This window comes from Pelobates fuscus, chromosome 2 (genome assembly GCF_036172605.1).
Source record: "Pelobates fuscus isolate aPelFus1 chromosome 2, aPelFus1.pri, whole genome shotgun sequence".
Classification (NCBI taxonomy): domain Eukaryota; kingdom Metazoa; phylum Chordata; class Amphibia; order Anura; family Pelobatidae; genus Pelobates; species Pelobates fuscus.
In genome coordinates, this window is record NC_086318.1 from 286491589 (window position 1) to 286513665 (window position 22077).

Here is a 22077-nt window from a genome sequence, read left to right on the forward strand (position 1 = left end):
AAGACAAGATGCTTCTGGATAGGGAAAAAAGTGGTCTGATTATGACATCATAATGCAAAAAAGAAATAAACAAAAGCTTACGGCACCTGAGGTTCCTAGTTGGTCTCCCATACAAATACTAACCAGGCCCGAGTCTGGATGGCTTCCAAGATCTGACGAGATCAGGCATTTTCAGACTGGTATGGCCGTAAGTGAAATTAAGAGAATGCGATCTCGCTAATGTTGGTAGAATATCAAACTCTGGTTGCGACAAAAGACAAGACGCTTCTGGATAGGGAAAAAAGTGGTCTGATTATGACATCATAATGCAAAAAAGAAATAAACAAAAGCTTACGGCACCTGAGGTTCCTAGTTGGTCTCCCATACAAGTACTAACCAGGCCCGAGTCTGGATGGCTTCCGAGATCTGACGAGATCAGGCATTTTCAGACTGGTATGGCCGTAAGTGAAATTAAGAGAATGCGATCTCGCTAATGTTGGTAGAATATCAAACTCTGGTTGCGACAAAAGACAAGACGCTTCTGGATAGGGAAAAAAGTGGTCTGATTATGACATCATAATGCAAAAAAGAAATAAACAAAAGCTTACGGCACCTGAGGTTCCTAGTTGGTCTCCCATAGGGAAAAAAGTGGTCTGATTATGACATCATAATGCAAAAAAGAAATAAACAAAAGCTTACAGCACCTGAGGTTCCTAGTTGGTCTCCCATACAAGTACTAACCAGGCCCAAGTCTGGATGGCTTCTGAGATTTGATGAGATCAGGCATTTTCAGACTGGTATGGCCGTAAGTGAAATTAAGAGAATGCGATCTCGTTAATGTTGGTAGAATATCAAACTCTGGTTGCGACAAAAGACAAGATGATTCTGGATAGGGAAAAAAGTGGTCTGATTATGACATCATAATGCAAAAAAGAAATAAACAAAAGCTTACGGCACCTGAGGTTCCTAGTTGGTCTCCCATAGGGAAAAAAGTGGTCGGATTATGACATCATAATGCAAAAAAGAAATAAACAAAAGCTTACGGCACCTGAGGTTCCTAGTTGGTCTCCCATACAAGTACTAACCAGGCCCGAGTCTGGATGGCTTCTGAGATCTGATGAGATCAGGCATTTTCAGACTGGTATGGCCGTAAATGAAATTAAGAGAATGCGATCTCGCTAATGTTGGTAGAATATCAAACTCTGGTTGCGACAAAAGACAAGATGCTTCTGGATAGGGAAAAAAGTGGTCTGATTATGACATCATAATGCAAAAAAGAAATAAACAAAAGCTTACGGCACCTGAGGCTCCTAGTTGTTCTCCCATACAAGTACTAACCAGACCCGAGTCTGGATGGCTTCCGAGATCTGGCATTTTCAGACTGGTATGGCCGTAAGTGAAATTAAGAGAATGCGATCTCGCTAATGTTGGTAGAATATCAAACTCTGGTTGCGACAAAAGACAAGACGCTTCTGGATAGGGAAAAAAGTGGTCTGATTATGACATCATAATGCAAAAAAGAAATAAACAAAAGCTTATGGCACCTGAGGTTCCTAGTTGGTCTCCCATACAAGTACTAACCAGACCCGAGTCTGGATGGCTTCCGAGATCTGGCATTTTCAGACTGGTATGGCCGTAAGTGAAATTAAGAGAATGCGATCTCGCTAATGTTGGTAGAATATCAAACTCTGGTTGCGACAAAAGACAAGACGCTTCTGGATAGGGAAAAAAGTGGTCTGATTATGACATCATAATGCAAAAAAGAAATAAACAAAAGCTTACGGCACCTGAGGTTCCTAGTTGGTCTCCCATACAAATACTAACCAGGCCTGAGTCTGGATGGCTTCCGAGATCTGATGAGATCAGGCATTTTCAGACTGGTATGGCCGTAAGTGAAATTAAGAGAATGCGATCTCGCTAATGTTGGTAGAATATCAAACTCTGGTTGCGACAAAAGACAAGACGCTTCTGGATAGGGAAAAAAGTAGTCTGATTATGACATCATAATGCAAAAAAGAAATAAACAAAAGCTTACGGCACCTGAGGTTCCTAGTTGGTCTCCGATACAAGTACTAACCAGGCCCGAGTCTGGATGGCTTCCAAGATCTGACGAGATCAGGCATTTTCAGACTGGTATGGCCGTAAGTGAAATTAAGAGAATGCGATCTCGCTAATGTTGGTAGAATATCAAACTCTGGTTGCGACAAAAGACAAGACGCTTCTGGATAGGGAAAAAAGTGGTCTGATTATGACATCATAATGCAAAAAAGAAATAAACAAAAGCTTACGGCACCTGAGGTTCCTAGTTGGTCTCCCATACAAGTACTAACCAGGCCCGAGTCTGGATGGCTTCCGAGATCTGACGAGATCAGGCATTTTCAGACTGGTATGGCCGTAAGTGAAATTAAGAGAATGCGATCTCGCTAATGTTGGTAGAATATCAAACTCTGGTTGCGACAAAAGACAAGACGCTTCTGGATAGGGAAAAAAGTGGTCTGATTATGACATCATAATGCAAAAAAGAAATAAACAAAAGCTTACGGCACCTGAGGTTCCTAGTTGGTCTCCCATAGGGAAAAAAGTGGTCTGATTATGACATCATAATGCAAAAAAGAAATAAACAAAAGCTTACGGCACCTGAGGTTCCTAGTTGGTCTCCCATAGGGAAAAAAGTGGTCGGATTATGACATCATAATGCAAAAAAGAAATAAACAAAAGCTTACGGCACCTGAGGTTCCTAGTTGGTCTCCCATACAAGTACTAACCAGGCCCGAGTCTGGATGGCTTCTGAGATCTGATGAGATCAGGCATTTTCAGACTGGTATGGCCGTAAATGAAATTAAGAGAATGCGATCTCGCTAATGTTGGTAGAATATCAAACTCTGGTTGCGACAAAAGACAAGATGCTTCTGGATAGGGAAAAAAGTGGTCTGATTATGACATCATAATGCAAAAAAGAAATAAACAAAAGCTTACGGCACCTGAGGCTCCTAGTTGTTCTCCCATACAAGTACTAACCAGACCCGAGTCTGGATGGCTTCCGAGATCTGGCATTTTCAGACTGGTATGGCCGTAAGTGAAATTAAGAGAATGCGATCTCGCTAATGTTGGTAGAATATCAAACTCTGGTTGCGACAAAAGACAAGACGCTTCTGGATAGGGAAAAAAGTGGTCTGATTATGACATCATAATGCAAAAAAGAAATAAACAAAAGCTTACGGCACCTGAGGTTCCTAGTTGGTCTCCCATACAAATACTAACCAGGCCTGAGTCTGGATGGCTTCCGAGATCTGATGAGATCAGGCATTTTCAGACTGGTATGGCTGTAAGTGAAATTGAGAGAATGCGATCTCGCTAATGTTGGTAGAATATCAAACTCTGGTTGCGACAAAAGACAAGACGCTTCTGGATAGGGAAAAAAGTGGTCTGATTATGACATCATATTGCAAAAAAGAAATAAACAAAAGCTTACGGCACCTGAGGTTCCTAGTTGGTCTCCCATACAAGTACTAACCATGCCCGAGTCTGGATGGCTTCCGAGATCTGACGAGATCAGGCATTTTCAGACTGGTATGGCCATAAGTGAAATTAAGAGAATGCGATCTCGCTAATGTTGGTAGAATATCAAACTCTGGTTGCGACAAAAGACAAGATGCTTCTGGATAGGGAAAAAAGTGGTCTGATTATGACATCATAATGCAAAAAAGAAATAAACAAAAGCTTACGGCACCTGCGGTTCCTAGTTGGTCTCCCATACAAGTACTAACCAGGCCCGAGTCTGGATGGCTTCCGAGATCTGACGAGATCAGGCATTTTCAGACTGGTATGGCCATAAGTGAAATTAAGAGAATGCGATCTCGCTAATGTTGGTAGAATATCAAACTCTGGTTGCGACAAAAGACAAGACGCTTCTGGATAGGGAAAAAAGTGGTCTGATTATGACATCATAATGCAAAAAAGAAATAAAAAAAAGCTTACAGCACCTGAGGTTCCTAGTTGGTCTCCCATACAAGTACTAACCAGACCCGAGTCTGGATGGCTTCAGAGATCTGACGAGATCAGGCATTTTCAGACTGGTATGGCCGTAAGTGAAATTAAGAGAATGCGATCTCGCTAATGTTGGTAGAATATCAAACTCTGGTTGCGACAAAAGACAAGATGCTTCTGGATAGGGAAAAAAGTGGTCTGATTATGACATCATAATGCAAAAAAGAAATAAACAAAAGCTTACGGCACCTGAGGCTCCTTGTTGGTCTCCCATACAAGTACTAACCAGACCCGAGTCTGGATGGCTTCCGAGATCTGGCATTTTCAGACTGGTATGGCCGTAAGTGAAATTAAGAGAATGCGATCTCGCTAATGTTGGTAGAATATCAAACTCTGGTTGCGACAAAAGACAAGACGCTTCTGGATAGGGAAAAAAGTGGTCTGATTATGACATCATAATGCAAAAAAGAAATAAACAAAAGCTTACGGCACCAGAGGTTCCTAGTTCGTCTCCCATACAAGTACTAACCAGGCCCGAGTATGGATGGCTTCCGAGATCTGACGAGATCAGGCATTTTCAGACTGGTATGGCCGTAAGTGAAATTGAGAGAATGCGATCTCACTAATGTTGGTAGAATATCAAACTCTGGTTGCGACAAAAGACAAGACGCTTCTGGATAGGGAAAAAAGTGGTCTGATTATGACATCATAATGCAAAAAAGAAATAAACAAAAGCTTACGGCACCTGAGGTTCCTAGTTGGTCTCCCATACAAGTACTAACCAGGCCTGAGTCTGGATGGCTTCCGAGATCTGACGAGATCAGGCATTTTCAGACTGGTATGGCCATAAGTGAAATTAAGAGAATGCGATCTCGCTAATGTTGGTAGAATATCAAACTCTGGTTGCGACAAAAGACAAGATGCTTCTGGATAGGGAAAAAAGTGGTCTGATTATGACATCATAATGCAAAAAAGAAATAAACAAAAGCTTACGGCACCTGAGGTTCCTAGTTGGTCTCCCATACAAGTACTAACCAGACCCGAGTCTGGATGGCTTCCGAGATCTGACGAGATCAGGCATTTTCAGACTGTTATGGCCGTAAATGAAATTAAGAGAATGCGATCTCGCTAATGTTGGTAGAATATCAAACTCTGGTTGCAACAAAAGACAAGACGCTTCTGGATAGGGAAAAAAGTGGTCTGATTATGACATCATAATGCAAAAAAGAAATAAACAAAAGCTTACGGCACCTGAGGTTCCTAGTTGGTCTCCCATAGGGAAAAAAGTGGTCTGATTATGACATCATAATGCAAAAAAGAAATAAACAAAAGCTTACGGCACCTGAGGTTCCTAGTTGGTCTCCCATACAAGTACTAACCAGGCCCGAGTCTGGATGGCTTCCGAGATCTGACGAGATCAGGCATTTTCAGACTGGTATGGCCGTAAGTGAAATTAAAAGAATGCGATCTCACTAATGTTGGTAGAATATCAAACTCTGGTTGCGACAAAAGACAAGATGCTTCTGGATAGGGAAAAAAGTGGTCTGATTATGACATCATAATGCAAAAAAGAAATAAACAAAAGCTTACGGCACCTGAGGCTCCTAGTTGTTCTCCCATACAAGTACTAACCAGACCCGAGTCTGGATGGCTTCCGAGATCTGGCATTTTCAGACTGGTATGGCCGTAAGTGAAATTAAGAGAATGCGATCTCGCTAATGTTGGTAGAATATCAAACTCTGGTTGCGACAAAAGACAAGACGCTTCTGGATAGGGAAAAAAGTGGTCTGATTATGACATCATAATGCAAAAAAGAAATAAACAAAAGCTTACGGCACCTGAGGTTCCTAGTTGGTCTCCCATACAAGTACTAACCAGACCCGAGTCTGGATGGCTTCCGAGATCTGGCATTTTCAGACTGGTATGGCCGTAAGTGAAATTAAGAGAATGCGATCTCGCTAATGTTGGTAGAATATCAAACTCTGGTTGCGACAAAAGACAAGACGCTTCTGGATAGGGAAAAAAGTGGTCTGATTATGACATCATAATGCAAAAAAGAAATAAACAAAAGCTTACGGCACCTGAGGTTCCTAGTTGGTCTCCCATACAAGTACTAACCAGGCCTGAGTCTGGATGGCTTCCGAGATCTGATGAGATCAGGCATTTTCAGACTGGTATGGCCGTAAGTGAAATTAAGAGAATGCGATCTCGCTAATGTTGGTAGAATATCAAACTCTGGTTGCGACAAAAGACAAGACGCTTCTGGATAGGGAAAAAAGTAGTCTGATTATGACATCATAATGCAAAAAAGAAATAAACAAAAGCTTACGGCACCTGAGGTTCCTAGTTGGTCTCCGATACAAGTACTAACCAGGCCCGAGTCTGGATGGCTTCCAAGATCTGACGAGATCAGGCATTTTCAGACTGGTATGGCCGTAAGTGAAATTAAGAGAATGCGATCTCGCTAATGTTGGTAGAATATCAAACTCTGGTTGCGACAAAAGACAAGACGCTTCTGGATAGGGAAAAAAGTGGTCTGATTATGACATCATAATGCAAAAAAGAAATAAACAAAAGCTTACGGCACCTGAGGTTCCTAGTTGGTCTCCCATACAAGTACTAACCAGGCCCGAGTCTGGATGGCTTCCGAGATCTGACGAGATCAGGCATTTTCAGACTGGTATGGCCGTAAGTGAAATTAAGAGAATGCGATCTCGCTAATGTTGGTAGAATATCAAACTCTGGTTGCGACAAAAGACAAGACGCTTCTGGATAGGGAAAAAAGTGGTCTGATTATGACATCATAATGCAAAAAAGAAATAAACAAAAGCTTACGGCACCTGAGGTTCCTAGTTGGTCTCACATAGGGAAAAAAGTGGTCTGATTATGACATCATAATGCAAAAAAGAAATAAACAAAAGCTTACGGCACCTGAGGTTCCTAGTTGGTCTCCCATAGGGAAAAAAGTGGTCGGATTATGACATCATAATGCAAAAAAGAAATAAACAAAAGCTTACGGCACCTGAGGTTCCTAGTTGGTCTCCCATACAAGTACTAACCAGGCCCGAGTCTGGATGGCTTCCGAGATCTGATGAGATCAGGCATTTTCAGACTGGTATGGCCGTAAATGAAATTAAGAGAATGCGATCTCGCTAATGTTGGTAGAATATCAAACTCTGGTTGCGACAAAAGACAAGATGCTTCTGGATAGGGAAAAAAGTGGTCTGATTATGACATCATAATGCAAAAAAGAAATAAACAAAAGCTTACGGCACCTGAGGCTCCTAGTTGTTCTCCCATACAAGTACTAACCAGACCCGAGTCTGGATGGCTTCCGAGATCTGGCATTTTCAGACTGGTATGGCCGTAAGTGAAATTAAGAGAATGCGATCTCGCTAATGTTGGTAGAATATCAAACTCTGGTTGCGACAAAAGACAAGACGCTTCTGGATAGGGAAAAAAGTGGTCTGATTATGACATCATAATGCAAAAAAGAAATAAACAAAAGCTTACGGCACCTGAGGTTCCTAGTTGGTCTCCCATACAAGTACTAACCAGGCCCGAGTCTGGATGGCTTCCGAGATCTGACGAGATCAGGCATTTTCAGACTGGTATGGCCGTAAGTGAAATTAAAAGAATGCGATCTCACTAATGTTGGTAGAATATCAAACTCTGGTTGCGACAAAAGACAAGACGCTTCTGGATAGGGAAAAAAGTGGTCTGATTATGACATCATAATGCAAAAAAGAAATAAACAAAAGCTTACGGCACCTGAGGTTCCTAGTTGGTCTCCCATACAAGTACTAACCAGGCCCGAGTCTGGATGGCTTCCGAGATCTGACGAGATCAGGCATTTTCAGACTGGTATGGCCGTAAGTGAAATTAAGAGAATGCGATCTCGCTAATGTTGGTAGAATATCAAACTCTGGTTGCGACAAAAGACAAGACGCTTCTGGATAGGGAAAAAAGTGGTCTGATTATGACATCATAATGCAAAAAAGAAATAAACAAAAGCTTACGGCACCTGAGGTTCCTAGTTGGTCTCCCATAGGGAAAAAAGTGGTCTGATTATGACATCATAATGCAAAAAAGAAATAAACAAAAGCTTACGGCACCTGAGGTTCCTAGTTGGTCTCCCATACAAGTACTAACCAGGCCCGAGTCTGGATGGCTTCCGAGATCTGATGAAATCAGGCATTTTCAGACTGGTATGGACGTAAGTGAAATTACGAGAATGCGATCTCGCTAATGTTGGTAGAATATCAAACTCTGGTTGCGACAAAAGACAAGACGCTTCTGGATAGGGAAAAAAGTGGTTTGATTATGACATCATAATGCAAAAAAGAAATAAACAAAAGCTTACGGCACCTGAGGTTCCTAGTTGGTCTCCCATAGGGAAAAAAGTGGTCTGATTATGACATCATAATGCAAAAAAGAAATAAACAAAAGCTTACGGCACCTGAGGTTCCTAGTTGGTCTCCCATACAAGTACTAACCAAGCCCAAGTCTGGATGGCTTCCGAGATCTGACGAGATCAGGCATTTTCAGACTGGTATGGCCGTAAGCGAAATTAAGAGAATGCGATCTCGTTAATGTTGGTAGAATATCAAACTCTGGTTGCGACAAAAGACAAGATGCTTCTGGATAGGGAAAAAAGTGGTCTGATTATGACATCATAATGCAAAAAAGAAATAAACAAAAGCTTACGGCACCTGAGGTTCCTAGTTGGTCTCCCATACAAGTACTAACCAGGCCCGAGTCTGGATGGCTTCCGAGATCTGACGAGATCAGGCATTTTCAGACTGGTATGACCGTAAGTGAAATTAAGAGAATGCGATCTCGCTAATGTTGGTAGAATATCAAACTCTGGTTGCGACAAAAGACAAGACGCTTCTGGATAGGGAAAAAAGTGGTTTGATTATGACATCATAATGCAAAAAAGAAATAAACAAAAGCTTACGGCACCTGAGGTTCCTAGTTGGTCTCCCATACAAGTACTAACCAGGCCCGAGTCTGGATGGCTTCCGAGATCTGACGAGATCAGGCATTTTCAGACTGGTATGACCGTAAGTAAAATTAAGAGAATGCGATCTCGCTAATGTTGGTAGAATATCAAACTCTGGTTGCGACAAAAGACAAGACGCTTCTGGATAGGGAAAAAAGTGGTCTGATTATGACATCATAATGCAAAAAAGAAATAAACAAAAGCTTACGGCACCTGAGGTTCCTAGTTGGTCTCCCATACAAGTACTAACCAGACCCGAGTCTGGATGGCTTCCGAGATCTGACAAGATCAGCCATTTTCAGACTGGTATGACCTTAAATGAAATTAAGAGAATGCGATCTCGCTAATGTTGGTAGAATATCAAACTCTGGTTGCGACAAAAGACAAGACGCTTCTGGATAGGGAAAAAAGTGGTCTGATTATGACATCATAATGCAAAAAAGAAATAAACAAAAGCTTACGGCACCTGAGGATCCTAGTTGGTCTCCCATACAAGTACTAACCAGGCCCGAGTCTGGATGGCTTCCGAGAGCTGACGAGATCAGGCATTTTCAGACTGGTATGGCCGTAAGTGAAATTAAGAGAATGCGATCTCACTAATTTTGGTAGAATATCAAACTCTGGTTGCGACAAAAGACAAGACGCTTCTGGATAGGGAAAAAAGTGGTCTGATTATGACATCATAATGCAAAAAAGAAATAAACAAAAGCTTACGGCACCTGAGGTTCCTAGTTGGTCTCCCATACAAGTACTAACCAGGCCCGAGTCTGGATGGCTTCCGAGATCTGACGAGATCAGGCATTTTCAGACTGGTATGGCCGTAAGTGAAATTAAGAGAATGCGATCTCGCTAATGTTGGTAGAATATCAAACTCTGGTTGCGACAAAAGACAAGACGCTTCTGGATAGGGAAAAAAGTGGTCTGATTATGACATCATAATGCAAAAAAGAAATAAACAAAAGCTTACGGCACCTGAGGTTCCTAGTTGGTCTCCCATACAAGTACTAACCAGGCCCGAGTCTGGATGGCTTCCGAGATCTGGCATTTTCAGACTGGTATGGCCGTAAGGGAAATTACGAGAATGCGATCTCGCTAATGTTGGTAGAATATCAAACTCTGGTTGCGACAAAAGACAAGACGCTTCTGGACAGGGAAAAAAGTGGTCTGATTATGACATCATAATGCAAAAAAGAAATAAACAAAAGCTTACGGCACCTGAGGTTCCTAGTTGGTCTCCCATAGGGAAAAAAGTGGTCTGATTATGACATCATAATGCAAAAAAGAAATAAACAAAAGCTTACGGCACCTGAGGTTCCTAGTTGGTCTCCCATACAAGTACTAACCAGGCCCGAGTCTGGATGGCTTCCGAGATCTGACGAGATCAGGCATTTTCAGACTGGTATGGCCGTAAGTGAAATTAAGAGAATGCGATCTCGCTAATGTTGGTAGAATATCAAACTCTGGTTGCGACAAAAGACAAGACGCTTCTGGATAGGGAAAAAAGTGGTCTGATTATGACATCATAATGCAAAAAATAAATAAACAAAAGCTTACGGCACCTGAGGTTCCTAGTTGGTCTCCCATACAAGTACTAACCAGGCCCAAGTCTGGATGGCTTCCGAGATCTGATGAGATCAGGCATTTTCAGACTGGTATGGCCGTAAGTAAAATTAAGAGAATGCGATCTCGCTAATGTTGGTAGAATATCAAACTCTGGTTGCGACAAAAGACAAGACGCTTCTGGATAGGGAAAAAAGTGGTCTGATTATGACATCATAATGCAAAAAAGAAATAAACAAAAGCTTACGGCACCTGAGGTTCCTAGTTGGTCTCCCATCCAAGTACTAACCAGGCCCGAGTCTGGATGGCTTCCGAGATCTGACGAGATCAGGCATTTTCAGACTGGTATGGCCGTAAGTGAAATTAAAAGAATGCGATCTCGCTAATGTTGGTAGAATATCAAACTCTGGTTGCGACAAAAGACAAGACGCTTCTGGATAGGGAAAAAAGTGGTCTGATTATGACATCATAATGCAAAAAAGAAATAAACAAAAGCTTACGGCACCTAGTTGGTCTCCCATACAAGTACTAACCAGGCCCGAGTCTGGATGGCTTCCGAGATCTGACGAGATCAGGCATTTTCAGACTGGTATGGCCGTAAGTGAAATTAAGAGAATGCGATCTCGCTAATGTTGGTAGAATATCAAACTCTGGTTGCGACAAAAGACAAGACGCTTCTGGATAGGGAAAAAAGTGGTCTGATTATGACATCATAATGCAAAAAAGAAATAAACAAAAGCTTACGGCACCTGAGGTTCCTAGTTGGTCTCCCATACAAGTACTAACCAGGCCCGAGTCTGGATGGCTTCCGAGATCTGACGAGATCAGGCATTTTAAGACTGGTATGGCCGTAAGTGAAATTAAGAGAATGCGATCTCGCTAATGTTGGTAGAATATCAAACTCTGGTTGCGACAAAAGACAAGACGCTTCTGGATAGGGAAAAAAGTGGTCTGATTATGACATCATAATGCAAAAAAGAAATAAACAAAAGCTTACTGCACCTGAGGTTCCTAGTTGGTCTCCCATACAAGTACTAACCAGGCCCGAGTCTGGATGGCTTCCGAGATCTGGCATTTTCAGACTGGTATGGCCGTAAGGGAAATTACGAGAATGCGATCTCGCTAATGTTGGTAGAATATCAAACTCTGGTTGCGACAAAAGACAAGACACTTCTGGACAGGGAAAAAAGTGGTCTGATTATGACATCATAATGCAAAAAAGAAATAAACAAAAGCTTACGGCACCTGAGGTTCCTAGTTGGTCTCCCATAGGGAAAAAAGTGGTCTGATTATGACATCATAATGCAAAAAATAAATAAACAAAAGCTTACGGCACCTGAGGTTCCTAGTTGGTCTCCCATACAAGTACTAACCAGGCCTGAGTCTGGATGGCTTCTGAGATCTGACGAGATCAGGCATTTTCAGACTGGTATGGCCGTAAGTGGAATTAAGAGAATGCGATCTCGCTAATGTTGGTAGAATATCAAACTCTGGTTGCGACAAAAGACAAGACGCTTCTGGATAGGGAAAAAAGTGGTCTGATTATGACATCATAATGCAAAAAAGAAATAAACAAAAGCTTACGGCACCTGAGGTTCCTAGTTGGTCTCCCATACAAGTACTAACCAGGCCTGAGTCTGGATGGCTTCTGAGATCTGACGAGATTAGGCATTTTCAGACTGGTATGGCCGTAAGTGAAATTAAGAGAATGCGATCTCGCTAATGTTGGTAGAATATCAAACTCTGGTTGCGACAAAAGACAAGACGCTTCTGGATAGGGAAAAAAGTGGTCTGATTATGACATCATAATGCAAAAAAGAAATAAACAAAAGCTTACGGCACCTGAGGTTCCTAGTTGGTCTCCCATACAAGTACTAACCAGGCCCGAGTCTGGATGGCTTCCGAGATCTGATGAGATCAGGCATTTTCAGACTGGTATGGCCGTAAGTGAAATTAAGAGAATGCGATCTCGCTAATGTTGGTAGAATATCAAACTCTGGTTGCGACAAAAGACAAGACGCTTCTGGATAGGGAAAAAAGTGGTCTGATTATGACATCATAATGCAAAAAAGAAATAAACAAAAGCTTACGGCACCTGAGGTTCCTAGTTGGTCTCCCATACAAGTACTAACCAGGCCCGAGTCTGGATGGCTTCCGAGATCTGACGAGATCAGGCATTTTCAGACTGGTATGGCCGTAAGTGAAATTAAGAGAATGCGATCTCGCTAATGTTGGTAGAATATCAAACTCTGGTTGCGACAAAAGACAAGACGCTTCTGGATACGGAAAAAAGTGGTCTGATTATGACATCATAATGCAAAAAAGAAATAAACAAAAGCTTACGGCACCTGAGGTTCCTAGTTGGTCTCCCATAGGGAAAAAAGTGGTCTGATTATGACATCATAATGCAAAAAAGAAATAAACAAAAGCTTACGGCACCTGAGGTTCCTAGTTGGTCTCCCATACAAGTACTAACCAGGCCCGAGTCTGGATGGCTTCCGAGATCTGATGAGATCAGGCATTTTCAGACTGGTATGGACTTAAGTGAAATTACGAGAATGCGATCTCGCTAATGTTGGTAGAATATCAAACTCTGGTTGCGACAAAAGACAAGACGCTTCTGGATAGGGAAAAAAGTGGTTTGATTATGACATCATAATGCAACAAAGAAATAAACAAAAGCTTACGGCACCTGAGGTTCCTAGTTGGTCTCCCATAGGGAAAAAAGTGGTCTGATTATGACATCATAATGCAAAAAAGAAATAAACAAAAGCTTACGGCACCTGAGGTTCCTAGTTGGTCTCCCATACAAGTACTAACCAAGCCCAAGTCTGGATGGCTTCCGAGATCTGACGAGATCAGGCATTTTCAGACTGGTATGGCCGTAACCGAAATTAAGAGAATGCGATCTCGTTAATGTTGGTAGAATATCAAACTCTGGTTGCGACAAAAGACAAGATGCTTCTGGATAGGGAAAAAAGTGGTCTGATTATGACATCATAATGCAAAAAAGAAATAAACAAAAGCTTACGGCACCTGAGGTTCCTAGTTGGTCTCCCATACAAGTACTAACCAGGCCCGAGTCTGGATGGCTTCCGAGATCTGACAAGATCAGGCATTTTCAGACTGGTATGACCATAAGTGAAATTAAGAGAATGCGATCTCGCTAATGTTGGTAGAATATCAAACTCTGGTTGCGACAAAAGACAAGACGCTTCTGGATAGGGAAAAAAGTGGTCTGATTATGACATCATAATGCAAAAAAGAAATAAACAAAAGCTTACGGCACCTGAGGTTCCTAGTTGGTCTCCCATACAAGTACTAACCAGGCCCGAGTCTGGATGGATTCCGAGATCTGATGAGACCAGGCATTTTCAGACTGGTATGGCCGTAAGTGAAATTAAGAGAATGCGATCTCGCTAATGTTGGTAGAATATCAAACTCTGGTTGCGACAAAAGACAAGACGCTTCTGGACAGGGAAAAAAGTGGTCTGATTATGACATCATAATGCAAAAAAGAAATAAACAAAAGCTTACGGCACCTGAGGTTCCTAGTTGGTCTCCCATAGGGAAAAAAGTGGTCTGATTATGACATCATAATGCAAAAAATAAATAAACAAAAGCTTACGGCACCTGAGGTTCCTAGTTGGTCTCCCATACAAGTACTAACCAGGCCTGAGTCTGGATGGCTTCTGAGATCTGACGAGATCAGGCATTTTCAGACTGGTATGGCCGTAAGTGAAATTAAGAGAATGCGATCTCGCTAATGTTGGTAGAATATCAAACTCTGGTTGCGACAAAAGACAAGACGCTTCTGGATAGGGAAAAAAGTGGTCTGATTATGACATCATAATGCAAAAAAGAAATAAACAAAAGCTTACGGCACCTGAGGTTCCTAGTTGGTCTCCCATACAAGTACTAACCAGGCCCGAGTCTGGATGGCTTCCGAGATCTGATGAGATCAGGCATTTTCGGACTGGTATGGCCGTAAGTGAAATTAAGAGAATGCGATCTCGCTAATGTTGGTAGAATATAAAACTCTGGTTGCGACAAAAGACAAGACGCTTCTGGATAGGGAAAAAAGTGGTCTGATTATGACATCATAATGCAAAAAAGAAATAAACAAAAGCTTACGGCACCTGAGGTTCCTAGTTGGTCTCCCATACAAGTACTAACCAGGCCCGAGTCTGGATGGCTTCCGAGATCTGATGAGATCAGGCATTTTCAGACTGGTATGGCCATAAGTGAAATTAAGAGAATGCGATCTCGCTAATGTTGGTAGAATATCAAACTCTGGTTGCGACAAAAGACAAGACGCTTCTGGATACGGAAAAAAGTGGTCTGATTATGACATCATAATGCAAAAAAGAAATAAACAAAAGCTTACGGCACCTGAGGTTCCTAGTTGGTCTCCCATAGGGAAAAAAGTGGTCTGATTATGACATCATAATGCAAAAAAGAAATAAACAAAAGCTTACGGCACCTGAGGTTCCTAGTTGGTCTCCCATACAAGTACTAACCAGGCCCGAGTCTGGATGGCTTCCGAGATCTGATGAGACCAGGCATTTTCAGACTGGTATGGCCGTAAGCGAAATCAAGAGAATGCGATCTCGCTAATGTTGGTAGAATATCAAACTCTGGTTGCGACAAAAGACAAGACGCTTCTGGATAGGGAAAAAAGTGTTCTGATTATGACATCATAATGCAAAAAAGAAATAAACAAAAGCTTACGGCACCTGAGGTTCCTAGTTGGTCTCCCATACAAGTACTAACCAGGCCCGAGTCTGGATGGCTTCCGAGAGCTGACGAGATCAGGCATTTTCAGACTGGTATGGCCGTAAGCGAAATTAAGAGAATGCGATCTCGCTAATGTTGGTAGAATATCAAACTCTGGTTGCGACAAAAGACAAGACGCTTCTGGATAGGGAAAAAAGTGGTCTGATTATGACATCATAATGCAAAAAAGAAATAAACAAAAGCTTACGGCACCTGAGGTTGCTAGTTGGTCTCCCATACAAGTACTAACCAGGCCCGAGTCTGGATGGCTTCCGAGATCAGGCATTTTCAGACTGGTATGGCCGTAAGTGAAATTAAGAGAATGCGATCTCGCTAATGTTGGTAGAATATCAAACTCTGGTTGCGACAAAAGACAAGACGCTTCTGGATAGGGAAAAAAGTGGTCTGATTATGACATCATAATGCAAAAAAGAAATAAACAAAAGCTTACGGCACCTGAGGTTCCTAGTTGGTCTCCCATACAAGTACTAACCAGGCCCGAGTCTGGATGGCTTCCAAGATCTGGCATTTTCAGACTGGTATGGCCGTAAGGGAAATTACGAGAATGCCATCTCGCTAATGTTGGTAGAATATCAAACTCTGGTTGCGACAAAAACAAGACGCTTCTGGACAGGGAAAAAAGTGGTCTGATTATGACATCATAATGCAAAAAAGAAATAAACAAAAGCTTACGGCACCTGAGGTTCCTAGTTGGTCTCCCATAGGGAAAAAAGTGGTCTGATTATGACATCATAATGCAAAAAAGAAATAAACAAACGCTTACGGCACCTGAGGTTCCTAGTTGGTCTCCCATACAAGTACTAACCAGGCCTGAGTCTGGATGGCTTCTGAGATCTGACGAGATCAGGCATTTTCAGACTGGTATGGCCGTAAGTGAAATTAAGGGAATGCGATCTCGCTAATGTTGGTAGAATATCAAACTCTGGTTGCGACAAAAGACAAGACGCTTCTGGATAGGGAAAAAAGTGGTCTGATTATGACATCATAATGCAAAAAAGAAATAAACAAAAGCTTACGGCACCTGAGGTTCCTAGTTGGTCTCCCATAGGGAAAAAAAGTGGTCTGATTATGACATCCTAATGCAAAAAAGAAATAAACAAAAGCTTACGGCACCTGAGGCTCCTAGTTAGTCTCCCATACAAGTACTAACCAGGCCCGAGTCCGGATGGCTTCCGAGATCTGACGAGATCAGGCATTTTAAGACTGGTATGGCCGTAACTGAAATTAAGAGAATGCGATCTCGCTAATGTTGGTAGAATATCAAACTCTGGTTGCGACAAAAGACAAGACGCTTCTGGATAGGGAAAAAAGTGGTCTGATTATGACATCATAATGCAAAAAAGAAATAAACAAAAGCTTACGGCACCTGAGGTTCCTAGTTGGTCTCCCATACAAGTACTAACCAGACCCGAGTCTGGATGGTTTCCGAGATCTGACGAGATCAGGCATTTTCAGACTGGTATGGCCGTAAGCGAAATTAAGAGAATGCGATCTCGTTAATGTTGGTAGAATATCAAACTCTGGTTGCGACAAAAGACAAGATGCTTCTGGATAGGGAAAAAAGTGGTCTGATTATGACATCATAATGCAAAAAAGAAATAAACAAAAGCTTACGGCACCTGAGGTTCCTAGTTGGTCTCCCATACAAGTACTAACCAGGCCCGAGTCTGGATGGCTTCTGAGATCTGACGAGATCAGGCATTTTCAGACTGGTATGGCCGTAAGTGAAATTAAGAGAATGCGATCTCGCTAATGTTGGTAGAATATCAAACTCTGGTTGCGACAAAAGACAAGACGCTTCTGGATAGGGAAAAAAGTGGTCTGATTATGACATCATAATGCAAAAAGGAAATAAACAAAAGCTTACGGCACCTGAGGTTCCTAGTTGGTCTCCCATACAAGTACTAACCAAGCCCGAGTCTGGATGGCTTCCGAGATCTGATGAGATCAGGCATTTTCAGACTGGTATGGCCGTAAGTGAAATTAAGAGAATGCGATCTCGCTAATGTTGGTAGAATATCAAACTCTGGTTGCGACAAAAGACAAGACGCTTCTGGATAGGGAAAAAAGTGGTCTGATTATGACATCATAATGCAAAAAAGAAATAAACAAAAGCTTACGGCACCTGAGGTTCCTAGTTGGTCTCCCATACAAGTACTAACCAGGCCCGAGTCTGGATGGCTTCCGAGAGCTGACGAGATCAGCCATTTTCAGACTGGTATGGCCGTAAGTGAAATTAAGAGAATGCGATCTCGCTAATGTTGGTAGAATATCAAACTCTGGTTGCGACAAAAGACAAGACGCTTCTGGATAGGGAAAAACGTGGTCTGATTATGACATCATAATGCAAAAAAGAAATAAACAAAAGCTTACGGCACCTGAGGTTCCTAGTTGGTCTCCCATACAAGTACTAACCAGGCCCGAGTCTGGATGGCTTCCGAGATCTGGCATTTTCAGACTGGTATGGCCGTAAGGGAAACTAAGAGAATGCGATCTCGCTAATGTTGGTAGAATATCAAACTCTGGTTGCGACAAAAGACAAGACGCTTCTGGACAGGGAAAAAAGTGGTCTGATTATGACATCATAATGCAAAAAAGAAATAAACAAAAGCTTACGGCACCTGAGGTTCCTAGTTGGTCTCCCATAGGGAAAAAAGTGGTCTGATTATGACATCATAATGCAAAAAAGAAATAAACAAAAGCTTACGGCACCTGAGGTTCCTAGTTGGTCTCCCATACAAGTACTAACCAGGCCCGAGTCTGGATGGCTTCTGAGATCTGACGAGATCAGGCATTTTCAGACTGGTATGGCCGTAAATGAAATTAAGAGAATGCAATCTCGCTAATGTTGGTAGAATATCAAACTCTGGTTGCGACAAAAGACAAGACGCTTCTGGATAGGGAAAAAAGTGGTCTGATTATGACATCATAATGCAAAAAAGAAATAAACAAAAGCTTACGGCACCTGAGGTTCCTAGTTGGTCTCCCATACAAGTACTAACCAGGCCCGAGTCTGGATGGCTTCCGAGAGCTGACGAGATCAGGCATTTTCAGACTGGTATGGCCGTAAGCGAAATTAAGAGAATGCGATCTCGCTAATGTTGGTAGATAATCAAACTCTGGTTGCGACAAAAGACAAGACGCTTCTGGATAGGGAAAAAAGTGGTCTGATTATGACATCATAATGCAAAAAAGAAATAAACAAAAGCTTACGGCACCTGAGGTTCCTAGTTGGTCTCCCATACAAGTACTAACCAGGCCCGAGTCTGGATGGCTTCCGAGATCTGGCATTTTCAGACTGGTATGGCCGTAAGGGAAATTACGAGAATGCCATCTCGCTAATGTTGGTAGAATATCAAACTCTGGTTGCGACAAAAACAAGACGCTTCTGGATAGGGAAAAAAGTGGTCTGATTATGACATCATAATGCAAAAAAGAAATAAACAAAAGCTTACGGCACCTGAGGTTCCTAGTTGGTCTCCCATAGGGAAAAAAGTGGTCTGATTATGACATCCTAATGCAAAAAAGAAATAAACAAAAGCTTACGGCACCTGAGGCTCCTAGTTAGTCTCCCATACAAGTACTAACCAGGCCCGAGTCCGGATGGCTTCCGAGATCTGACGAGATCAGGCATTTTAAGACTGGTATGGCCGTAACTGAAATTAAGAGAATGCGATCTCGCTAATGTTGGTAGAATATCAAACTCTGGTTGCGACAAAAGACAAGACGCTTCTGGATAGGGAAAAAAGTGGTCTGATTATGACATCATAATGCAAAAAAGAAATAAACAAAAGCTTACGGCACCTGAGGTTCCTAGTTGGTCTCCCATACAAGTACTAACCAGACCCGAGTCTGGATGGTTTCCGAGATCTGACGAGATCAGGCATTTTCAGACTGGTATGGCCGTAAGCGAAATTAAGAGAATGCGATCTCGTTAATGTTGGTAGAATATCAAACTCTGGTTGCGACAAAAGACAAGATGCTTCTGGATAGGGAAAAAAGTGGTCTGATTATGACATCATAATGCAAAAAAGAAATAAACAAAAGCTTACGGCACCTGAGGTTCCTAGTTGGTCTCCCATACAAGTACTAACCAGGCCCGAGTCTGGATGGCTTCTGAGATCTGACGAGATCAGGCATTTTCAGACTGGTATGGCCGTAAGTGAAATTAAGAGAATGCGATCTCGCTAATGTTGGTAGAATATCAAACTCTGGTTGCGACAAAAGACAAGACGCTTCTGGATAGGGAAAAAAGTGGTCTGATTATGACATCATAATGCAAAAAGGAAATAAACAAAAGCTTACGGCACCTGAGGTTCCTAGTTGGTCTCCCATACAAGTACTAACCAAGCCCGAGTCTGGATGGCTTCCGAGATCTGATGAGATCAGGCATTTTCAGACTGGTATGGCCGTAAGTGAAATTAAGAGAATGCGATCTCGCTAATGTTGGTAGAATATCAAACTCTGGTTGCGACAAAAGACAAGACGCTTCTGGATAGGGAAAAAAGTGGTCTGATTATGACATCATAATGCAAAAAAGAAATAAACAAAAGCTTACGGCACCTGAGGTTCCTAGTTGGTCTCCCATACAAGTACTAACCAGGCCCGAGTCTGGATGGCTTCCGAGAGCTGACGAGATCAGCCATTTTCAGACTGGTATGGCCGTAAGTGAAATTAAGAGAATGCGATCTCGCTAATGTTGGTAGAATATCAAACTCTGGTTGCGACAAAAGACAAGACGCTTCTGGATAGGGAAAAACGTGGTCTGATTATGACATCATAATGCAAAAAAGAAATAAACAAAAGCTTACGGCACCTGAGGTTCCTAGTTGGTCTCCCATACAAGTACTAACCAGGCCCGAGTCTGGATGGCTTCCGAGATCTGGCATTTTCAGACTGGTATGGCCGTAAGGGAAACTAAGAGAATGCGATCTCGCTAATGTTGGTAGAATATCAAACTCTGGTTGCGACAAAAGACAAGACGCTTCTGGACAGGGAAAAAAGTGGTCTGATTATGACATCATAATGCAAAAAAGAAATAAACAAAAGCTTACGGCACCTGAGGTTCCTAGTTGGTCTCCCATAGGGAAAAAAGTGGTCTGATTATGACATCATAATGCAAAAAAGAAATAAACAAAAGCTTACGGCACCTGAGGTTCCTAGTTGGTCTCCCATACAAGTACTAACCAGGCCCGAGTCTGGATGGCTTCTGAGATCTGACGAGATCAGGCATTTTCAGACTGGTATGGCCGTAAATGAAATTAAGAGAATGCAATCTCGCTAATGTTGGTAGAATATCAAACTCTGGTTGCGACAAAAGACAAGACGCTTCTGGATAGGGAAAAAAGTGGTCTGATTATGACATCATAATGCAAAAAAGAAATAAACAAAAGCTTACGGCACCTGAGGTTCCTAGTTGGTCTCCCATACAAGTACTAACCAGGCCCGAGTCTGGATGGCTTCCGAGAGCTGACGAGATCAGGCATTTTCAGACTGGTATGGCCGTAAGCGAAATTAAGAGAATGCGATCTCGCTAATGTTGGTAGATAATCAAACTCTGGTTGCGACAAAAGACAAGACGCTTCTGGATAGGGAAAAAAGTGGTCTGATTATGACATCATAATGCAAAAAAGAAATAAACAAAAGCTTACGGCACCTGAGGTTCCTAGTTGGTCTCCCATACAAGTACTAACCAGGCCCGAGTCTGGATGGCTTCCGAGATCAGGCATTTTCAGACTGGTATGGCCGTAAGTGAAATTAAGAGAATGCGATCTCGCTAATGTTGGTAGAATATCAAACTCTGGTTGCGACAAAAGACAAGACGCTTCTGGATAGGGAAAAAAGTGGTCTGATTATGACATCATAATGCAAAAAAGAAATGAACAAAAGCTTACGGCACCTGAGGTTCCTAGTTGGTCTCCCATACAAGTACTAACCAGGCCCGAGTCTGGATGGCTTCCGAGATCTGGCATTTTCAGACTGGTATGGCCGTAAGGGAAATTACGAGAATGCCATCTCGCTAATGTTGGTAGAATATCAAACTCTGGTTGCGACAAAAACAAGACGCTTCTGGACAGGGAAAAAAGTGGTCTGATTATGACATCATAATGCAAAAAAGAAATAAACAAAAGCTTACGGCACCTGAGGTTCCTAGTTGGTCTCCCATAGGGAAAAAAGTGGTCTGATTATGACATCATAATGCAAAAAAGAAATGAACAAAAGCTTACGGCACCTGAGGTTCCTAGTTGGTCTCCCATACAAGTACTAACCAGGCCCGAGTCTGGATGGCTTCCGAGATCAGGCATTTTCAGACTGGTATGGCCGTAAGTGAAATTAAGAGAATGCGATCTCGCTAATGTTGGTAGAATATCAAACTCTGGTTGCGACAAAAGACAAGACGCTTCTGGATAGGGAAAAAAGTGGTCTGATTATGACATCATAATGCAAAAAAGAAATAAACAAAAGCTTACGGCACCTGAGGTTCCTAGTTGGTCTCCCATAGGGAAAAAAAGTGGTCTGATTATGACATCCTAATGCAAAAAAGAAATAAACAAAAGCTTACGGCACCTGAGGCTCCTAGTTAGTCTCCCATACAAGTACTAACCAGGCCCGAGTCCGGATGGCTTCCGAGATCTGACGAGATCAGGCATTTTAAGACTGGTATGGCCGTAAGTGAAATTAAGAGAATGCGATCTCGCTAATGTTGGTAGAATATCAAACTCTGGTTGCGACAAAAGACAAGACGCTTC

The 22077-nt window shown here is 42.2% G+C and overlaps 63 pseudogenes; all 63 read right to left on the reverse strand.

The window, feature by feature from the left end:
• Positions 1–74: 74 nt before the first annotated feature.
• LOC134597820 (5S ribosomal RNA) lies at positions 75–193 on the reverse strand (annotated as a pseudogene).
• A 134-nt stretch (positions 194–327) lies between these two features.
• On the reverse strand, positions 328–446 carry LOC134590634 (5S ribosomal RNA; annotated as a pseudogene).
• A 225-nt stretch (positions 447–671) lies between these two features.
• LOC134594937 (5S ribosomal RNA) lies at positions 672–790 on the reverse strand (annotated as a pseudogene).
• A 225-nt stretch (positions 791–1015) lies between these two features.
• LOC134594950 (5S ribosomal RNA) lies at positions 1016–1134 on the reverse strand (annotated as a pseudogene).
• A 620-nt stretch (positions 1135–1754) lies between these two features.
• On the reverse strand, positions 1755–1873 carry LOC134597683 (5S ribosomal RNA; annotated as a pseudogene).
• Positions 1874–2007: 134 nt separating this feature from the next.
• LOC134588410 (5S ribosomal RNA) lies at positions 2008–2126 on the reverse strand (annotated as a pseudogene).
• Positions 2127–2260: 134 nt separating this feature from the next.
• Positions 2261–2379, reverse strand: LOC134590646 (5S ribosomal RNA; annotated as a pseudogene).
• Positions 2380–2695: 316 nt separating this feature from the next.
• Positions 2696–2814, reverse strand: LOC134594962 (5S ribosomal RNA; annotated as a pseudogene).
• Positions 2815–3191: 377 nt separating this feature from the next.
• LOC134588575 (5S ribosomal RNA) lies at positions 3192–3310 on the reverse strand (annotated as a pseudogene).
• Positions 3311–3444: 134 nt separating this feature from the next.
• On the reverse strand, positions 3445–3563 carry LOC134597654 (5S ribosomal RNA; annotated as a pseudogene).
• A 134-nt stretch (positions 3564–3697) lies between these two features.
• Positions 3698–3816, reverse strand: LOC134596007 (5S ribosomal RNA; annotated as a pseudogene).
• A 134-nt stretch (positions 3817–3950) lies between these two features.
• LOC134597139 (5S ribosomal RNA) lies at positions 3951–4069 on the reverse strand (annotated as a pseudogene).
• A 377-nt stretch (positions 4070–4446) lies between these two features.
• Positions 4447–4565, reverse strand: LOC134588288 (5S ribosomal RNA; annotated as a pseudogene).
• Positions 4566–4699: 134 nt separating this feature from the next.
• On the reverse strand, positions 4700–4818 carry LOC134597502 (5S ribosomal RNA; annotated as a pseudogene).
• Positions 4819–4952: 134 nt separating this feature from the next.
• On the reverse strand, positions 4953–5071 carry LOC134588456 (5S ribosomal RNA; annotated as a pseudogene).
• A 225-nt stretch (positions 5072–5296) lies between these two features.
• On the reverse strand, positions 5297–5415 carry LOC134590657 (5S ribosomal RNA; annotated as a pseudogene).
• Positions 5416–6035: 620 nt separating this feature from the next.
• LOC134595786 (5S ribosomal RNA) lies at positions 6036–6154 on the reverse strand (annotated as a pseudogene).
• Positions 6155–6288: 134 nt separating this feature from the next.
• Positions 6289–6407, reverse strand: LOC134588411 (5S ribosomal RNA; annotated as a pseudogene).
• Positions 6408–6541: 134 nt separating this feature from the next.
• Positions 6542–6660, reverse strand: LOC134590670 (5S ribosomal RNA; annotated as a pseudogene).
• Positions 6661–6976: 316 nt separating this feature from the next.
• LOC134594243 (5S ribosomal RNA) lies at positions 6977–7095 on the reverse strand (annotated as a pseudogene).
• A 377-nt stretch (positions 7096–7472) lies between these two features.
• Positions 7473–7591, reverse strand: LOC134590682 (5S ribosomal RNA; annotated as a pseudogene).
• Positions 7592–7725: 134 nt separating this feature from the next.
• On the reverse strand, positions 7726–7844 carry LOC134590693 (5S ribosomal RNA; annotated as a pseudogene).
• Positions 7845–8069: 225 nt separating this feature from the next.
• LOC134597526 (5S ribosomal RNA) lies at positions 8070–8188 on the reverse strand (annotated as a pseudogene).
• Positions 8189–8413: 225 nt separating this feature from the next.
• Positions 8414–8532, reverse strand: LOC134595033 (5S ribosomal RNA; annotated as a pseudogene).
• A 134-nt stretch (positions 8533–8666) lies between these two features.
• LOC134594544 (5S ribosomal RNA) lies at positions 8667–8785 on the reverse strand (annotated as a pseudogene).
• A 134-nt stretch (positions 8786–8919) lies between these two features.
• LOC134594545 (5S ribosomal RNA) lies at positions 8920–9038 on the reverse strand (annotated as a pseudogene).
• Positions 9039–9425: 387 nt separating this feature from the next.
• On the reverse strand, positions 9426–9544 carry LOC134588117 (5S ribosomal RNA; annotated as a pseudogene).
• Positions 9545–9678: 134 nt separating this feature from the next.
• Positions 9679–9797, reverse strand: LOC134590704 (5S ribosomal RNA; annotated as a pseudogene).
• A 468-nt stretch (positions 9798–10265) lies between these two features.
• On the reverse strand, positions 10266–10384 carry LOC134590716 (5S ribosomal RNA; annotated as a pseudogene).
• Positions 10385–10518: 134 nt separating this feature from the next.
• LOC134594154 (5S ribosomal RNA) lies at positions 10519–10637 on the reverse strand (annotated as a pseudogene).
• A 134-nt stretch (positions 10638–10771) lies between these two features.
• LOC134592623 (5S ribosomal RNA) lies at positions 10772–10890 on the reverse strand (annotated as a pseudogene).
• A 378-nt stretch (positions 10891–11268) lies between these two features.
• LOC134595187 (5S ribosomal RNA) lies at positions 11269–11387 on the reverse strand (annotated as a pseudogene).
• A 468-nt stretch (positions 11388–11855) lies between these two features.
• LOC134595377 (5S ribosomal RNA) lies at positions 11856–11974 on the reverse strand (annotated as a pseudogene).
• A 134-nt stretch (positions 11975–12108) lies between these two features.
• Positions 12109–12227, reverse strand: LOC134598284 (5S ribosomal RNA; annotated as a pseudogene).
• A 134-nt stretch (positions 12228–12361) lies between these two features.
• On the reverse strand, positions 12362–12480 carry LOC134595891 (5S ribosomal RNA; annotated as a pseudogene).
• A 134-nt stretch (positions 12481–12614) lies between these two features.
• On the reverse strand, positions 12615–12733 carry LOC134590727 (5S ribosomal RNA; annotated as a pseudogene).
• Positions 12734–12958: 225 nt separating this feature from the next.
• Positions 12959–13077, reverse strand: LOC134587922 (5S ribosomal RNA; annotated as a pseudogene).
• Positions 13078–13302: 225 nt separating this feature from the next.
• Positions 13303–13421, reverse strand: LOC134595148 (5S ribosomal RNA; annotated as a pseudogene).
• A 134-nt stretch (positions 13422–13555) lies between these two features.
• On the reverse strand, positions 13556–13674 carry LOC134597821 (5S ribosomal RNA; annotated as a pseudogene).
• Positions 13675–13808: 134 nt separating this feature from the next.
• On the reverse strand, positions 13809–13927 carry LOC134596357 (5S ribosomal RNA; annotated as a pseudogene).
• Positions 13928–14152: 225 nt separating this feature from the next.
• LOC134595378 (5S ribosomal RNA) lies at positions 14153–14271 on the reverse strand (annotated as a pseudogene).
• Positions 14272–14405: 134 nt separating this feature from the next.
• Positions 14406–14524, reverse strand: LOC134595155 (5S ribosomal RNA; annotated as a pseudogene).
• Positions 14525–14658: 134 nt separating this feature from the next.
• Positions 14659–14777, reverse strand: LOC134594254 (5S ribosomal RNA; annotated as a pseudogene).
• Positions 14778–15002: 225 nt separating this feature from the next.
• LOC134596920 (5S ribosomal RNA) lies at positions 15003–15121 on the reverse strand (annotated as a pseudogene).
• Positions 15122–15255: 134 nt separating this feature from the next.
• Positions 15256–15374, reverse strand: LOC134594500 (5S ribosomal RNA; annotated as a pseudogene).
• Positions 15375–16084: 710 nt separating this feature from the next.
• LOC134596373 (5S ribosomal RNA) lies at positions 16085–16203 on the reverse strand (annotated as a pseudogene).
• Positions 16204–16429: 226 nt separating this feature from the next.
• LOC134588700 (5S ribosomal RNA) lies at positions 16430–16548 on the reverse strand (annotated as a pseudogene).
• A 134-nt stretch (positions 16549–16682) lies between these two features.
• On the reverse strand, positions 16683–16801 carry LOC134594207 (5S ribosomal RNA; annotated as a pseudogene).
• A 134-nt stretch (positions 16802–16935) lies between these two features.
• Positions 16936–17054, reverse strand: LOC134594589 (5S ribosomal RNA; annotated as a pseudogene).
• A 134-nt stretch (positions 17055–17188) lies between these two features.
• Positions 17189–17307, reverse strand: LOC134594515 (5S ribosomal RNA; annotated as a pseudogene).
• A 134-nt stretch (positions 17308–17441) lies between these two features.
• On the reverse strand, positions 17442–17560 carry LOC134587787 (5S ribosomal RNA; annotated as a pseudogene).
• Positions 17561–18028: 468 nt separating this feature from the next.
• Positions 18029–18147, reverse strand: LOC134589271 (5S ribosomal RNA; annotated as a pseudogene).
• Positions 18148–18281: 134 nt separating this feature from the next.
• LOC134594501 (5S ribosomal RNA) lies at positions 18282–18400 on the reverse strand (annotated as a pseudogene).
• A 467-nt stretch (positions 18401–18867) lies between these two features.
• On the reverse strand, positions 18868–18986 carry LOC134588701 (5S ribosomal RNA; annotated as a pseudogene).
• A 134-nt stretch (positions 18987–19120) lies between these two features.
• On the reverse strand, positions 19121–19239 carry LOC134594208 (5S ribosomal RNA; annotated as a pseudogene).
• A 134-nt stretch (positions 19240–19373) lies between these two features.
• Positions 19374–19492, reverse strand: LOC134594601 (5S ribosomal RNA; annotated as a pseudogene).
• A 134-nt stretch (positions 19493–19626) lies between these two features.
• Positions 19627–19745, reverse strand: LOC134594516 (5S ribosomal RNA; annotated as a pseudogene).
• Positions 19746–19879: 134 nt separating this feature from the next.
• On the reverse strand, positions 19880–19998 carry LOC134587788 (5S ribosomal RNA; annotated as a pseudogene).
• Positions 19999–20466: 468 nt separating this feature from the next.
• Positions 20467–20585, reverse strand: LOC134589283 (5S ribosomal RNA; annotated as a pseudogene).
• Positions 20586–20719: 134 nt separating this feature from the next.
• On the reverse strand, positions 20720–20838 carry LOC134594503 (5S ribosomal RNA; annotated as a pseudogene).
• Positions 20839–20972: 134 nt separating this feature from the next.
• LOC134589274 (5S ribosomal RNA) lies at positions 20973–21081 on the reverse strand (annotated as a pseudogene).
• A 467-nt stretch (positions 21082–21548) lies between these two features.
• LOC134589276 (5S ribosomal RNA) lies at positions 21549–21657 on the reverse strand (annotated as a pseudogene).
• Positions 21658–21883: 226 nt separating this feature from the next.
• LOC134598406 (5S ribosomal RNA) lies at positions 21884–22002 on the reverse strand (annotated as a pseudogene).
• Between the last annotated feature and the right edge of the window lie 75 nt (positions 22003–22077).